The following is an 18,673-nucleotide window of genomic DNA, read 5'->3' as shown; positions in this document are numbered from 1 at the left end:
GCCTGATTTTAGAAAATACCTGGTGATGTAAGACTAAGAATTAAGAAAAAAGATCAAGTTCTCACAGTAGCTGCTTGCTAATTAATCCTGGTGATTAACCACCTGAGAGAATCATCTAAGAATAGCTATATTGGGCAGTATTTCTATTTTTTCCCCTCTACCTGTGGCTATCCACAAACAGGATGAAATAGAGGGTATCTGGAAGTGAATACTTTGACAGTTTTAAAACAATACTCAAGGCTGTAATTACTTTAGTAAGTTTTGCTTCAGCGAACTCTCTCGAAGAGAAGAAGGTCTGCATTTCTTTTCATTTGCAGCCTTGTTTTCCTTTTCAAATCATTCACCTTGGGATATCTTCAGATGTATGCACAAAACGGTATAAAAGATTTGAGACTTTCATAAAACCAAGACTTTGGAGGCAACATGATCAATTCTAGATAGCATAATGCATTTCACTATAAGAAATGTAGCCCTATCAGAACTGAAAAGTGTACAATTAATGCTTTCATCATATAGACAGAATCTGAATTAGTCCATTTTAAATTATCTAAAGTATGTAATAACTTATTAGTCAAAAGGGTTATGCTGCAGGTATGTTTTTATATATGCACAAATTACATATAAACCATTAAAAAATGTATTGAACACCTACTATACACCAGGCACTATTTTATATTTATACACAAACCAGATGTATAATGTTGTAGTAATGTTCATATATTTATCTTAAACCTAATAATGAATGTGTTGGTTAAAATAGTCTTAAAATCAACTTTATTGTTCCATAATTATGAGATGACATAAAAGTCTACCACCCAGCGATGTTTGATAGTATTTCATTGTAGGTCACTCTAGAAAGTTCTATCTGCATACATATATATAGAAAATTTTCAGAAATCAGATCTATAGACCATATGGAAGTATAGCATGATTTAAAAATCATAAGAATATGTTTTTTTTCAATTGTATTACCTTTTTAAATGATCATTACTATGCAGAAACTTAAAGTCCAATTCTGCCCTCTAACAGATCACATACATTTCCTTGAAAAGGGACTGCACTGAGCTTCATCATCCAACAGTTAGTCCATTAATTCCTTCCAATCATACCCATGGTACAGTAGGAAGATGGAACAAACTCTACTAAGCTCAACTTCTGTGCCAGGCACTCAAGATACAGGGGTAAACAAGAAGATGTGATTCTCCATCTAACAAATTTTATATTCTGGGTACTTAAACTTTCTCTAGTCTAGATTTAAAGGTAACTCAGCTAGATTTTAGAAATTTTGGATGTTCATCTGGGGACTACCAGGGCAAGAGACCAAATAAGTAGGATTTGAGGTTAAAGCCTATCTAGTTCGATGCATCATATCATTCAGGTTCTAATCTCTCGTGGTAATTGCTGAAAAATGGCATTCGAGAATTTAGAGATCCTGAATCTGGCCACATACCGACATAGTTCTTTGCAGTTCTATCAGTCTGTCATATTTGGTTAGGTCTAGTATACAAAAAAATCATTAATTTTTGAATGTTAAACATTTGTTCAAAATCAGTTATGATACCAGTCAGCATTCCCACACCTGACACATTGTGAGGACTTAATACATGTTTGTTAAATTAATTACTCAGGTTCATCTCTTTTCAAAGTGTTAAATTCACACTGGAATATAAAGGTAAGAATCTGCAATTCATTTCATCTATTTAGATCTCAGCTATAACATACTGATTGCATCCTGGATCAGCAGAAAGCAAAGTCAAATTTAAAAAAGGAAAAATGGCCAAAAACTACTGTTAGTTTTCACCTTAATCTGGTGTTTGCTCATCAACCACTGAACTAATCATGCTTGTGCCTTGAGTTGAGAATAGAATGGGGACATTATAGATTTAGAAAGTCCAGTGCTTGTTCCTTATTGATGCAATAATTTTTTGTTGAGAGCCTGTTATGTCTTGAGTATGTTCGACATTCTGTAAGTTAAGACACAAATAAATGTTTTTCAATATCCACCCAATCAGATCTTTATAAAAAATAATCACAACAAACAAATCTTAGTTTAGACTGAGGACAGAACAAGAATGCTATTCTAAATGATCTTTTCTAGGAAGTTAAACACATTTTTCAAATCACCACTATTTTCAGTGTTATCATCTGTAACCAAATTTCAGAAGACAATCGTATTCATAGATTCGAACAAGAAGGGTGTTCTCGTCCTTTGTTTCATTGCTTTGTTGGTTTTTAGTGTCCTGTTTTTTAAAAACTGATCCTTGGTATGTATATTCATATATTCTTTTTAGGAAGAAAAAATATCAGTAAGGTGAAATTGCTGCAGTATTTTTCTTCTCAACTGTGTGCAATTCGTTTCTTTAGCTGTGTGTCCGTTTCCTAGGAAACCTTAGTGGAGTAATGTTTGGCTGTCATGCTGGACTTATCATGAGAGTTCTGAGCAAAGAGTCAGAATGGCATAGCCCCAGATAAGTTGCTCCAAAGACATAACAATGCCTCTCTGTGCATATTTGCAAGCTGATGCAAACCATACTGAGTTTGAGGTGTTACCGTGTTCCAGGAAGATCTGTGCATGGAATTTTCAAGACTCTTCTAATAGACATGATATAGCGCAATTTCTCAGTACTGCAATCTTGATCTCTTACCAGGTATTTAAAATGTGTTTTCTACCTATAGTCTTAATTAAAGATTCAAATTTGAAATTCTTAGTTGTAATACCTCTCCAGAGAAATAGAACTGTTTACTACCCTAGGCAATTTTACCTGCTCATGGTTGATGATTAAAGTATCCATGACATATTTTACAGTGCTATTGCACTGCTTACATAATATATTTAAAAATAATTTTCATATCTAATACACTACAATTTATGAACTTACTGTAAATATTACCTCATTGAATTCTTTCTGGACCTATGAGTCAGGTAGACAAAAAGTCTAATTAGCTTACTTTAAAAGATGAGATACTGGAAGCCTCAAACAGATGAAGCAATTCATGTGTGATCACACAACCGAAAAGTAGCAGACATGAGACTGATATCTGCATCTGTTCATAAACTTCAGAGCCCTCTTCCTAAAAATTTCTAATTGTCCACATCTAATAAAACAGTATGTCCTGGTTGCCTCCATTTCCAAAATATATTCCCAATTCATCTATTTCTCTCATTTTCTGTTTTATCACTTATTTTTCCTCCAAAGTTCCATAATAACCTCCTAAATAGTCTTTTTGATACTAATCTTCCTAAAATTCATTCTCTCCACTGTAGCCAAGTACTTTAAAAATTTTAGTGTGGGTGTTTTCTGAAGTAAAATTTACATTCCATGAAAAGCACAGTTTGTAAAAACAAAACACAATTTAGTGAGTTTTAATACATATATACTTCATGCAACTATATCAAAATTGAAATATACAACATTTTCAAAACTCCAGAAATTTCTCTCATGCCTTGTTCCAATCCCCATCCTTCAGCAGCAACCACTATTTTGATTTCTTTCACAGGGAAGCTTATATAGATTAAATAATGCAGCATGTAGTCTTTATTCTGGCTTCTTTCCTCAATAAAATATTTTTGAAATGCATCCATATTGTTGTATGAATGAGAAGTTTGTTATTTTTAGCGCAGTGTAGTATTCCACCAAAAGCATAGACCTAAATTTGTTTACCTATTTTACTGTTGATGGACTCTTGAGTTATTTACTATTTTTGATTATTATTTCGCTGTAATTTTAAAGTAAAATTCTTATTTTTTAATCATTTCAGATTTACAGAAAAGTAGTAAGATAGTAAAAATAGTTCTCATATAGTTCACATCTAGTTTACCCTATTATTAACATCTTACATTAGTGTTGTATATTTGTTGCAACTAATAAACCACTGTTGAGACATTATTATTACCTAAAGTTCACACTTCACTCGGATTTACTTAGATTTTTATTTTAGTCTTGGGCATTTTATTTTTTTCAGTTTTATTGAGAAATAATTGATGTACCTCACTGGATAAGTTGAAGGCTGAGGGCATGGTGATTTCAGTTATACATACTGTGAAATGATAACATAACAGGTTCAGCTAACATCCATCTTCTCATATAAATAAAATAAAAAAAGAAAAAAAGAAAACCAGGAAAAAAGGAAAAAAATTCCCTATGATGAAAACTCCTACAATTTCCTCACTTAACAACTTTCCTATGTATCAAGCAATGTTAGCTACAGTCATGGTGTTATATGTCCCTAGTACTTATTTATCTTGTACCTGGAAATATATACCTTTTGACCACCTTCAAATTTTCCCTCTCCCACTTTCACCTCTGGCAACCATAACTCTCTTTTTCTTCAAGTTTTTTTGTTTTTGTGTTTTGTTTTGCTTTTTGATTCCACATATAAATGAGATCATGCAGTATTTGTCTTTAACTTATTTGACTTAGCATAATGGCTTCAAGGTCCATCCATGTTCTCACAAATGGAAGGATTCTTTTTTTAATGGCTGAATAATGTTTCATTATATATAAACCAACTTCTTTATCCATTCATCCATTGATGGACATTTAGATTGATTCCATGTCTTAGCTACTGTCAACACTACTGCTGTGAACGTGGGGATGCAGATATCTTTTTTGAATGAGTGTTTTTATTTCCTTTGGATATATTCCCAGAAATGGAATTGCTGCATCAAATGGTAGTTCTATTCTTAATTTTTTGATGATTTTCCATACTGTTTTCTATAGTGTTTACACCAATTTACAATCGCACTAATAGTGCACAAGGGTTCCCTTTTCACCACATCCATGCCAATGTTTGCTATCTCTTGTCTTTTTAATAACAGTCATTCTAGTATTTGTGAGGTGACACCACATTGTAGTTTTAATTTGTATTTTCTTAATGACAGTTTTTTTTATGTACCTGTTGACCTTTCATATATCTTCTTTAAAGAAGTGTCTATTCAGGTCCTTTGCCCATTTTTAATTTTTTTTGTTTTGTTTTACTGTTTGTTTTTTGTTTGTTGCTAATGGGTTATATATATACATATATATATATATATATATGTATATATATATATGTACATATTTTTGTATATATTTTAAATATTAACCCTTTACCAGATATATGGTGTGGACATATTTTTTCCTAATCCTTAGGTTTTCTTTTCACTTTTTTCATGACTTCTTTTGCTGAGCAGAAGCTTTTTAGTTGATATTCCATTGTTAATCTTTCATTTCGTGGTTTGTACTTTAGGTGTCATATCCAAAACATCATTAACAAGACCCATATAAAGAAGCTTTATTTCTATGTTTTCTTCTAGGAGTTTAATTGGTCAGGTCTTACATTTAAGTCTTTAATCCATTTTGAATTGATTTCTGTGAGTAGCATAAGCCTAGTTTCTTTTACGTGTGAATATCCAGTTATTCTAACACCATTTATTGGAAATACTTTGTTTTCTCTATTAAATATTCTTAGCTCCCTTGTCAAATATTAGTTTGCCATATATGCTTGGGTTTATTTATGGGCTCTCAGTTCTATTCTGTTGGTCTATATTTTTGTTTTTATGCCAGCGCTATACTTTTTTGATGACTATAGCTTTATAGTATATCTTGAAATCAGGAGGTATGATACCTCCTGCCTTTTTCTTCTTTCTCGAGATTTCTTTGGCTATTTGAAGTCTTTCCTGGTACTACATGAATTTTATGAGTGTTTTCTCTACTTCTGTGAAGAATGACATTGGAATCTTGATAGAGATTATATTGCATCTATACATGGATTTTAGTAGTACTCACATCATAACAATATTAATTCTTCTAATACATGAACACAGGGTACATTTATTTATTTGTTTTTGTTCAATTTCTTTCATCAATGTTTTATAGTTTTCAGAGTAGGGATCTTTCACCTTAGTTAAATTTATTCCCAAATATTTTATTGTTTTTGATGCTATTGTATATGGGATCAATTTATTTTTCAAAAAAAAAGTTCATGCATAGACACATTACTGATTTTTTATGTTAATTTTTCATCCTGCAACTTTGCTGAATTTATTGATTAGATCAAACAGTTGACTATTTAGGATTTTCTGCATCTAAAATTATGTCATTTCCTTTTTTTTTTTTTAAATGTTTATTGATTTATTTTGAGAGGGAGATCATACAAACAGGGGAGGGTCAGAGAGAGGGAATGAGAGAGAATCCCAAGCATGCTCCACATTATCAGTGCATAGCCTGATGTTGGACTTGAACCCACAAACTGTGAGATCATGACCTGAGCCGAAATTAAACGCTGGACATTTAACTGACTGAGCTACCCAGGCACCCCTAAAGTTATGTCATTTCCAAATAGAGAAATTTTACTTCTTCCTCTACAATTCTAACACTTTCATTCATATTTTTCTTGCCTGATTGTTCTAGCTAGGACTTCTAGTATTATGTTGAATAAGAGTGGTGAAAGTATGCACCCTTGTTTTGTTCCTGATCTTAGAGGAAAATTTTTCCATCCTTCACCAATAAGTATGATGTTAGCTGTGGGCTTGCCATATATGGCCTTTATTATGTTGAAATAATTTTTTTCTATGCCAAATTTGTTAAAAATTTATGTCATGATTAAGTGTTGAATTTTGTCAGATGCTTCTTCTGTACCCATTGAGATGACCATGTGATTCTTTTATTCTATTAATGTGATTTATCCATTGATTGATTTGCATATACTGAACATCCTTCAAACCCACAGATAAATCCCAATTGATTATGGTGAATGATCCTTTTAATGTATTGCTACATTTGGTTTACTAACATTTTATTGAGAATTTTTCATCTATATTCATTAAAGGTATTGGTATGAATATTTCTTTTCTAGTAGCAACCTTTTTTGGTTTTTAGTATCAGGATAATGCTGGCCTCATAAAATGAGTTTGGGAGTCTCCCCTCTTTGATTTTTGGAAGAGTTTGAGAATCGTTATTGCTATTTTTTCTTTAAATGTTTGGTAAAATTCACCAATGAAACCATCTGATCCTTTTCTTTTTCTTTGTAGGGAGATCTTGAATACTGATTCCTTCTCCTTAGTAATAATTGGTTTATTCAGATTTTCTTTTTTCTTTTTCTTTTTTTTCTTTCTTTGCTTTTTTTTTTTTTTTTTTTTTTTTTTTTTTTTTACCTAACTCAGTACAGGTAAGTTGTATGTTTCTAAGAATTTTTTACTTATTCTAGGTTGTTTGTTGGCATATAGTTCTTTATACTACCTTCTTATGATCCTTTGTATTCTGTAAGATCTGTTCTGGTGTCTCCTTTTTCATTTATAACTTTGATCTGGGTCCTTTCTCTTTTTTCCTTGGTTAGTTTAGATAAGGGTCTGTCTCTTGTTTATCTTTCCAAAGAAGTAACTTAGTTTGTTTAATATTTTCTATTGTTTTTCTGTTCTTTATTTCATTTATTTCTGTTCTAATTTGTATTTCCTTTTTTTATGTGAAATCTGGTCTCAGTTTATCTTTATTTTACTATTACTTAAGTATAGAGTTAGGTTGTTTATTTGGGATCTTCTTTTTTCTTAATGTAGGTGTTTATTGCTATGAACTTCCCCCTTATGACTGCTTTTGTGAAATATCATATGTTCTGATATATTGTATTCCATTTTAATTCCTCTCAAGAAACTTTTTTATTTATCCTTTATTCTTTGATCCATTGGTTGTTCATGAGAATGTTATTTAATTTCCATTTGCTCATTAATTTTCCAGTTTTCATGTTGTTGTTGATTTCTAGTTTCATGTCATGAAACTAGTGGTCAGAGAAGACACTTGGTATAATTTCAATATTGATTTGCTATGTATGACTTGTTCTGTGACCTACATGGGGTATATCCTAAAAAGTATGTTCCATGTATACTTGAGAAGAATGTATATTCTGGTATTCGATAGAATGTTCTTTGTATGTCTGTTAGGTCCAATTGGTCTACAGTGTTGTTCAAATCCACTGTTTCATTATTGATTCTCTCTCTGGATGACCTTTCCATTGTTGAGAGTGGACAATTATAGTCCCCAACTGTTAGTATATTATTGCTTATTTCTCATTTTAACTATGTTAGTTTTTGCTTTATATATGTAAGTGCTCCAATGTTGGGTGTGTAAATATTTACAATTGTTATATTTCCTTCATGTATTGACCCCTTTATCATTATATAGGTCCTTCTTAATCTCTTTTTACTATTTCTAAAGTTTATTTCTGATATATGTATAACTATCTGCTTTTTTTGTTGTTATTGTAACCACTTGCTTGAAATATCTATTTCCATCCCTTCATTCTCAGTCTATGTGTGTTTTTAAGGCTATATCTCTTGTAGATAACACATTGCAGAATCTTTTTTTTCTTTTTTTTTTTTAATTCACTCAGCCATTCTATGTCTTTAATTGGAGAATTTAATTCATTTATATTTAAAGTAATCATTGATAGGTAAGAACGTACGTTGGCTATTTTGTTGTTTTCTAGCTGTTTTGTAGACCTGTTTTTTATCTAGTTGTCTTTTTTTTTTTTTAATGTTCTTTTTTTTTTTTAAAGTAAACTACCCCCAGCATGAGGCTTGAACTCATGACCCCACGATCAAGAGTTGCATGTTCTACTGACTGAGCCAGCCAGGTGCCCCATCTTGCTGCCTTTTTTTGTGTGTGTTGTGAAGTCTTTTGCTTTCATATGCTTTGACTTCTTATCATGTTCTTTTGTGTAATGACTACAAGATTTTCCTTTGTTACCATGAGGCTTACATAAAATATTTTAAACATACAACACTCTATTTTAAACTGATAGCAACTTAACTTCAATACAATTTGTAAACTTTGCACTTTTGCTTCTCTTCTCCTTCACATTTTAGGTTATTTCTATTACAATTTGTATGTGTTTTTATATTGTTAACTAATAACAGATTATTATAGTTAAGGTTATTGTTACTTCATTTATTGTTTTATTTTTTTAGTATTAATTTATTTTTGATAAAGAGAGTGAGGAGAAGCAGAGAGAGAAGACACAGAATCTAAAGCAGGCCTCAGGCTCCCAGCTGTCAGCACAGAGCCTGACGTGGGGCTCGAACTCACGAACCATGAGATCATGACATGATGTGACTGAAGTTGGACGCTTTAACCAACTGAGCCACCCAGGTGCCCCACTACATTTATTCTTTAAAAAAGAGTATTTAAGCGAAATATGCATCACTATTACCATATTGTAAAATCTAACTTTGACTATGTATATAAAATTACCAACTATTACTAGTGAGATTTACACTATCTTTTTATGTTTTTGTGATGTTAATTGGCATTCTTTTATTTCCACTGAAAGAGCTCCCTTCAGCACTTCTTATAGGGTAAGTATGATGGTAATAGAGTCCCTCAGCTTTTGTGTGTTTAGAAAAATCTTTATTCTTCATTTTTTTCTGAAGTACAGGTTTGCCAGGTATAAAATTCTTGACTGACAGGGGTGTCTGGTTTGCTCAGTCTGTTAAGTGTCTGACTTCTGCTCAGGTCATGATCTCACAGTTCGTGGTTTGAGTCCCATAGCATGCTCTGCACTGACAGCTCAGAGCCTGGAGCCTGCTTTGGATTCTGTGTCTCCCTCTCTCTCCGCCCCTCCCACACTCATACACTCTCTCTCTCTCTAAAACAAATAAACATTTAAAAAAAAGAATTCTTGACAGTTATTTTTTTCCCTATTTTGAATATAACTTTTCATTCTCTCCTTGAAATTACTATTGAGAAATCTGCAATAATATTATGGAGGTTTGTTTCCTTGTGCATAACTTCTCTCTTTTTTATTGTCACTCAAAATTCTTTCTTTATCTTTGACTTTTGTAAATTTATTTATAATGTGTTTTGGTGTAGCCCTATTGGATTCAAGTATTTGGGTCCTTTGGGATTCACGGATCTGGATATCCATGTCTCTCCCCATTTGAGAATTTTTGAGAATTTTTCAGCCATTGTTGCTTTAAATGTACTCTCTGTCCTTTTTTCTTCTTTTCCAGGAATTTTGTAATGCAGATATTGTTTCTTTTCTTTGTGTCTTATAATTCCCATAGGTTTTCTTCACTCTTTTTCATTCTTTTTCTTGTTGCTCTGTCAGGGTAATTTCCAATTTCCTACCCTCCAGATGATTGATTCTTTCTTCTATGTGGTTGAGCCTATTTTTGAAACTTTTTATTGAATTCTTCAATTTAGTTATTGCATTTTTCAACTCTAGGATTTTCTCTGTGTCTGTATGTTTTGATGTTTGCTATTTCTCTGTCAAACTTCTTGTTTTGTTCATACATTGTTTTACTAATTTTGTTTAGTTGTCTGTGTTTTCTTATAGTTCACTAAACTTTGTTAAGATTATTCTGAATTCTTTATCTGATAATTCATAGATCTCCATTTCTTTGGGGCCAGTTTATTGGAGATTTATTAGTTTCCTCTGGTGGTATCACATTTACTTGAATTTTTGGTGATTCTTGACTACTTACATTGACATCTGCATATTGAGTAATTGGGCTCCTCTTCCAGACTTAACATGTTTGCTTTGGCAGAAACAGTTCTTCATCAGTTAGCTTAGTTTAGGTTTCTGGGTACTTCTGCTATTATGGTCTATTTTTGGATGTGGCAACTGTCCAAACTCTGAAGACACAATAGGGAGTGAGACACTGGCTGAGAAGAGTTGGATAAGACTGCTGGCTTGGTTCTCTACCCAAATGTGGCTGTAGTATAGGTTCTGCACTTGCCTGGATTCTCTGGTGAGGCTTACTAAATGGCCAGGACTAGGCACTCCATTCTATAGTAGATGGGGAGATGAATTAGCTTCCCTTCCCTGACAGAGCAGCAGGATGGGACCCAGGGCCTGTACAGTTCATTGTTTGAGGACCCCAAATCAGGCAAGAATGCGCACTGAATTCCCTGATTAGGAGAGGCCACCTTATGCTGTTCAGATGGGAGAAGCCATGGGTTGTGCTCTTTGTTCCACTGTACATAGGGCTATTGTATATAGTGCTACTGTATATAGGTGCCACTATACATAGGGCTATTGAGTGGGCCATGCAGACTCATGTGTTCTTTGGTAATGTTTCACGGTTTGACTGACTTTATTCAGCAAGGACCAGCGCTCTGAATTAGATTCCCTACCTGGTCACAGTGGGAGAATCAGCTCTAAGTCTGGTAATGTTATTTGTTTGTTGTCTTAACTCAAGCTGACTCACACCCCTAGTTCCCTAATCAAACAGGACCACTGGCTTTGCTCTGCGACCTGCTGGTTCTGCCTGTTCTCCTCTCAGCTTGAGGGCCACTAGGCCACACTGCTTCCAGGAGTTGTTGCCAACCCTTCTGGTCAGATGGGGCTGAAAAAGTCTCCACAGTTTATGGGGTTACGTCTCAGTTTCTTTGCCTGGGCAGGAGGAGGAGGGGCCTGTCCAGACTACTCTCAATTTCCAAACAGTATCTCCAGTTGCCTGGGGCCAGGGATTACCCGCAGCCTTAGTTATGAATTAATAAGCCTGCCTGTTCATAGCACTGGCGCACTCCATGCCTGGTACTTGTTTTGCTCTGGGGGTGATCAGCTCTGCCTGCCCACCTCTCAGCTCAAACACCACTAGGCCACAATGCTTCTAGGAGCTGTCACCAGCCTTTTTGGTCAGATGGTGCTAGAAGACACTCTCCACAGTGGATGTGTGGGCCTGCAGTTCAACTCCTTGCCTGGGCTTGGGCAAACTAGGCTCTATGGCCCCAAATTCCTCATTTGAAGATGCAAATCAGGCAGATATGCACTCCACCAAGTTCCCTTGTCAGAGTGTGCCCCAAAGATGATTCTGCAGATGAGCAAAACTGCTGGTTGAGATTACTACTTAGGCACTACAGTTATGAACTCTCTCTTCCAAGTTATGTGTGCTGGTTGTTGGAAACCCCTCCTCCCTTCTCTGTCAGATTCCCAGTGGTTGGGCCCTCAGCAACCCCTGCGATACCCACGGTTTCGAGATCAGAGTAAGGTTTCCCACAAAGTAATCTACAATGCTAGTGGGGAGAGACTGGTTGTCCCCCAGGTTCTCTTTCCACACTGGAGGAACCAGTGGTTCAGGGGACACCTCTCTGCATGATGCTATGCTGGCCTGGAAGAGAGGCATAGCAGTCTTAACTTTATAATACAGTCTGTCTTGGTGTCTGTAGTACAGGGACGTGCTTCATCCTCGCTGTCATATTTTAGTATTTTCTCAGTGATGTCCTGTTCTTGAATAGATGTTGTTTTTGTGAGGGGGAGTGAAGTCAGAAACAACCTATGTCACCATCTTGGTGACATCACTTGCTTAGATTTCCTTAGATTTTACCTAGTGTTATTTCTCTGCTCCAGAATTACATCTAGGATACCACATTACATTCAGTTGGTGTGTTTCTTTAAGCTTTTCCAGACTGTGACAGTGATTTAAACATTCCATGTTTGTGATGACTTTGAAAGTTTTGAGGAGTACTGAAGAGGCATTTTGTAGAATATCTCTGAATTGGGGTTTCTTTTTTCTTGTGATTAAACTGGAATTATAAATTTTTGGGGAAAAGGCCACATAAGTAAGGTGCCATTCTCATCATATCATAGTAAGAAATCATGCTATCAACATGACATTGCTGTGAATTAAACCAGGATCACCTGGCTGAGGTAGTGTTTGTTAGGTTTCTCTACTGTAAGCATACTCTCTTTTCTCCTTTCCATAATGTGCTCTTTAAATGGAAGTTATTATGTACAGCTCACACTTAAAGAGTTATGCCCACTCCCCACATCTTGATGGAGGAGTATCTACATAAATTATTCAAAATTCTCCTGCAGAGGGCACTTGGCTATTCCTCATTTGTTTATTTACTAAATTACTTGTTTATATAAGTATGAGGTCATGGATATTTATTTTATACTTTATGCTATAATCCAATGCTAGTTACTAATTTTGCCTTTCAAGTCATTCCAGCTTTAGACATTGGGAGCTCTTGCAGTTGGTGTCTGTGCCTTTTTGGCATACTCCCACAGTTGTGTATAGCATTTTGTTTTCGTGTATTTTGTTTTGTTTTCGGAGTTCTTCCTTACTTTCTGGCACTACAATATGCTTCAGGTTCATCTTCCATACACCTGCCCTAGTCCTAAAATCAGGCTTTTTGCTAAAGAGACTTGGATCCTTTCATTTGGAGAACAGTATTAGAAACCAAGAGCTTCTATAAGCCCATCTATATCTTTCACAGCATGAAAGGTGTTAATTTTAATAAAGACCAATTTATCATCTTTTTTTTTCTTTAATGAATTGTGTTTTTAGTGTTGTATTGAAAAGGTTATCACCAAACCCAGGGTCACATAAATTTTCTCCTATGTTTTCTTCTAGAATTTTTACATTTTACATATCATTTTACATTTAGGCATATAATCAATTTTAAATTTTGTATAAGTTATGATATTTGATTAAGTTCATATTTTTATATGGATTTCCAATTGCTTTTTTCAGCACCGCTGTGAAAAAATACTCTTTTCCAGCACCATTCATTTAAAAGACTATCCTTTCTATATTGTATTGCGTTGTGCCTTTGTTAAAAATAAGTTAGCTAAATTTATGTGGTTCTATTTCTGAGTTCTCTATATTGTTACATTGATCTATGCACCTATTCTTTTTACCAAAAGAAAGGTTTTGTGGTTACTATAACTTTATAGCAAGTCTTGAAGTAAGGTAGTTAAGTTAGTAAATTTTATTTTGCTTCTTAGGATTATGTTGGTTATTCTATGTCCTTCACATTTGCATAGAAATGTCAAAATCATTTGTGCTGATATCAATAAAGTAGCTTGCTCGAATTTTGACTGGGGTAGGGTTGAATCTATAGATCAAGTTGGAGAGAACTGACATCTTAATGACATTGAATCTTCCATTCTATAAACACAGAATACTTTCCCACTTATTTAGGTCTTCTTTCAACAGTGTTCTTTTAGTTTTTCTCCTATGGACCTCGTGCATATTATCTTAGATTTATAGCTAAGTACTTACTTTTTGGAAGGGGGGCTGATATATAAATAGTACTTTTTTAAATTTCAGATTCCAATTTTTTATAGCTGGTACACATAGTATATTTTGAAACATAAGCAAATCATGTTTAATCATTACACTTAAAACGCAAATTCCTTAACTCTGTCCTATAAGACCCTGCCAATCTTTCTAAACTAGGTTGACCTTTAAGTACTAAAGTTTCAAACTCACTGTTTTTTTTTAATGGTTATTTATTTTTGAGAGAGAGAAGAATGAGAGAGGGAGAGAGACAGAGCATGAGTGGGGGAGGGGCAGAGAGAGAGGGAGACACAGAATCCAAAGCAGGCTCCAGGCTCTGAGCTGTCAGCATACAGCCTGATGGGGAGCTCGAAGTCATGAACCGTGAGATCATGACCTGAGCCAAAGTCAGATGATTAACTGACTGAGCGACCCAGGTACACCTCAGACTCCCTATTTTTTTTTTTTTTTTTTTTTGATTTCTTGACTTATTCTAAGCTTTTTCATACCCCAGGGCTTTTGCACTTGCCCTTCATTTTGCCTGGATTTGTCTTCACCTAGGTGTTTTCCTCTTTGCTTCTGTCACTTTTCATCCTTCATGTCTCATTTTAAATGTCAAAGTGGTCTTCCCTAATCACTACATCTAAAATAGCTAATTTTTTCTTCCGCCACTTCTCTTCATTTATCCTTTATAGCTTTCATAGTACTTATTACCATTTGGCATTATTTTGTTTGTTATTCTTCCTAGTTATTATTGGTCTTTACCCAAATAAAATATAAATTAAATAAGAGTACAGTCTTGGCCTTTTTCATTTACTACTTTATTCCCAGTGCATGTTACCATGTCTAAAATATAATAGACACTCATTTAAATATCTTTGAATGAATTAATGGATATGTATATATATACATACATATACATATACATATATATACATATACATGTATATAGTAAGAAAGACACACCAAGGTCAAATATCTCAATTTCAGCAAAATCTTCCTTCAGTCCCTAAACTGGAAATGATTATTCTCTGCTCTTGTTCTCCCTTAAAATATATCCTTTTTATCCAACTATTTGTAGTACTTGTTTATGTGCATCTTTGTCTCCTATAATCACTATGAACAGAGGCAGTAATGTATACATGTTTGTATTCACCATAACTTCAAAGAGAGCACCTTACATCTGAATTTTTAAAAATGAATAGATAGCAAATGGGTTAGTTATTAGAAGACCTTAGATGTGATCCAAACAGATTTCACCAATTAATTGTGTAACTATTTGAGAACCACCTCACCTTAGTAGGTCTTGTTTTAAAATAAGGAAATTAGACTAGATTGGTAATTCTTAAACTTTCTGTTTCTTTTGAAGGAGGTATAGCATACATGGTCAGTGCTCCACCCATATTCCCTGGGATCTCTTTCCCACTTTCATGAACATCAGATTCCAGTGTGTTTTTATTTTCAAGAGCTAGAACCTGCCTCCCTTCATTGGAAGACTGACCTCGGGATTCCTGAGAAAGCTTTCTCTGAAAACTGAGAGAGTCAGAATTACAACCCCCATGCCTACCCCCGGCACTGGGAAACCATGATCCAGTGACTAAAGATGTAGGTTATGAATCTCCCAGCTTCTTAGGCCCCTGATATCCACCACTCTGAGGGGGCTCTAGAGACCACTGCAAAACAGGAATTTGGTTTGATATCTCACCCTTGCTTGTCTTGCTTCCATTCCTAGTCTCACTTCCTCACTTGGCAACCTGTTTCTCATGGAAACACTTCCTAATGCATCACTTTCACATGAATCCTCATCTTAGAGATGCTTCTGGGGAACAGGGGAACCCAACTTGAGATATGAGATATTGGTTAAGAGACCCTTTTGGGAGTATGCTGAAAACCATGGTTTATCTTCAAACACACACACACACACAATTCATGCAAAGATATTTATATAATCTATGGATTTCAATTTAAGAATCACTTGACTAAAAATCTCTAAGGTAATGTCTTCTCAAGTTCATTCACACCTTCAACAATGTTTATTGACTACTTACTTATACTTGTTATTGTAATTCCTAAGGATACTGGGAGTGAACAAAACCTGTCAGAACCTTGTTCTGTGGAGTTTATCTTCAAGTGGAGAAAAATGATAATAAAATGCTTAAGAAAAAGATAAGCTAATGTTAAGTGTAACACAGATAATTAAATTAAAAAACTAGTGACTACCTTATGCATGATGATCAAGGGAGACCTCTGGGAGGATGAGGCATTTAAGCTGAAATTGTAATGACAAGCAGAAGCTAGCCATACAAAGATCAAGGGGTGGCAACACAAGCAGAAGGAACAGCCAGTGCAAAATTTCTAATTAGGAATGAGCTTGATAAGTCTGAGAATCAAAAGTGAGTGACTCAAGCATAGTATGCAAAGTAGAGAATGGTATGAGATAAAGTTCAAAGAGTTGTCAGTCATTGATGATGGAGAGTAAGTCAGAGTAAGGAGTTTGAATTTTATTCTAGGTAAAATGGGGATAATGATGATCAGTGCCAGTCTTCTACAAGAACATTCCACTGCTAGTGCTAATAATAAAGGGTTTGGACTCTAACTGCACTTTGATCAGTTCCATTGACACCAACCCTTCACTCTTCTTTCCTCACCTATCCTTTCCTTATTACCTAACTATAAGCTTCTTCTCACTTAATCTTCTCTCACTGGAGAAAAAAGGGAAAAAATATGATGACTAATTGTATGAATTAAAAGTCATTTGTGAATGATCCCGATTCCATGAATGATGAGAATTTCCCTGAATATTTGCACTGATAGAATGAACCATTCTTGACCTTTGACTAGATCTAGAAAGAGGTTTCTATACAGAGGAAGTCACACTGAGGTGATAAAGTCTTACAGACTACAGAATATATGTTACTGACATCTTCACTTTTGTTTATGTTGGGTGGGCAGAGATTTGTACCGATGGCCATTCTTAGTATTGATTCCATGTGAGTTTAATTTCAAAGAAAAAAGCTATAGGATCTCATTTTCTATAGTCCCTAAAATTCAGTGAAAGGTTGTCTAAAAGCACAGTAGATATTATTAGTATCTCAAATGCTAGAGAAACAAACAAAATAAAAAACAAAAACAACACCTGCAATATGGGCTCTGAAATATTTTTTTTTTCCCAATTCTTTCACTGGCACCATGGTGGTACTTCTACAACTCATGTCCCCCCAACAGGAAAGGTGTCTTTCTGACAACGCAGGCTTGATAGACAGCTGGAGTTACTTAGAAAATGTTGACCAAAGTAATTACCCTTTTTCTGATAGCAGCTGTAAAGTTTCGGTTGCTAGGGTGGAATTGAACCCCAAACTGACTGAATTCTAAAGAATTTATTGTTAGAGTTTGCTTACATACACATCAGGGTATACTTTTAAAAACAAGAGCTACTTAATTGGATTAACAGCAATGATTTTTTCCTTAATACCCAAGGTTCAAAAGCTTAGCAAAAATATTTATAAAACAGATGAAGAAAAGGAGATTCTCCTTACTGGTCAGCTTGTTGCTGCTGTTGTTTCCATAGTTGCACGCATCCTAACATTCAGCCTACTTGGCAAGCAACAAAACATAGGCTGCTTTTGGATATAATTAGGGTTGAAGCAATATGGAGGTGATATAGTGTAAAATGCAATACTTTCTCTAATCCCAGATTGTCAAATTATATCTAAATTTATGTCTCCTACTCTTTTCCTAAATTATCAAAAGTCATTGTTTTGTAACAACCAGTTGCCATGTATTTGCTAAGTGTCTACTATTTATTTTTTTATTTTATTTTATTTTTTTTTTAATATATGAAATTTACTGTCAAATTGGTTTCCATACAACACCCAGTGCTCATCCCAAAAGGTGCCCTCCTCAATACCCATCACCCACCCTCCCCTCCCTCCCACCCCCCATCAACCCTCAGTTTGTTCTCAGTTTTTAACAGTCTCTTATGCTTTGGCTCTCTCCCACTCTAACCTCTTTTTGTTTTTTTTTTTCCTTCCCCTCCCCCATGGGTTTCTGTTATGTTTCTCAGGATCCACATAAGAGTGAAACCATATGGTATCTGTCTTTCTCTGTATGGCTTATTTCACTTAGCATCACACTCTCCAGTTCCATCCATGTTGCTACAAAAGGCCATATTTCATTTTTTCTCATTGCCACGTAGTATTCCATTGTGTATATAAACCACAATTTCTTTATCCATTCATCAGTTGATGGACATTTAGGCTCTTTCCATAATTTGGCTATTGTTGAGAGTGCCGCTATAAACATTGGGGTACAGGTGCCCCTATGCATCAGTACTCCTGTATCCCTTGGGTAAATTCCTAGCAGTGCTATTGCTGGGTCATAGGGTAGGTCTATTTTTAATTTTCTGAGGAACCTCCACACTGCTTTCCAGAGCGGCTGCACCAATTTGCATTCCCACCAGCAGTGCAAGAGGGTTCCTGTTTCTCCACATCCTCTCCAGCATCTATAGTCTCCTGATTTCTTCATTTTGGCCACTCTGACTGGCGTGAGGTGGTATCTGAGTGTGGTTTTGATTTGTATTTCCCTGATAAGGAGCGACGTTGAACATCTTTTCATGTGCCTGTTGGCCATCCGGATGTCTTCTTTAGAGAAGTGTCTATTCATGTTTTCTGCCCATTTCTTCACTGGGTTATT

The 18,673-nt window shown here is 34.9% G+C and overlaps 1 long non-coding RNA gene across 1 annotated transcript in view; it reads right to left on the bottom strand.

The window, feature by feature from the left end:
- Positions 1-1,349: 1,349 nt before the first annotated feature.
- Positions 1,350-18,673, bottom strand: part of LOC109267437 (uncharacterized) — a 40,192-nt gene continuing 22,868 nt past the window's right edge. Inside the window, exon 3 of the long non-coding RNA XR_002080098.2 lies at positions 1,350-1,964. This is a non-coding gene — a long non-coding RNA (uncharacterized LOC109267437). The remainder of the gene's footprint in view (positions 1,965-18,673) is intronic.

Source organism: Panthera pardus, unplaced genomic scaffold, assembly GCF_024362965.1.
Source record: "Panthera pardus isolate Hobbes unplaced genomic scaffold, ASM2436296v1 HiC_scaffold_2, whole genome shotgun sequence".
NCBI classification, from domain to species: Eukaryota; Metazoa; Chordata; class Mammalia; order Carnivora; family Felidae; genus Panthera; species Panthera pardus.
The sequence above is the reverse complement of the archived record's forward strand: the minus strand, read 5'-3'. Positions and strand labels throughout refer to the sequence as shown.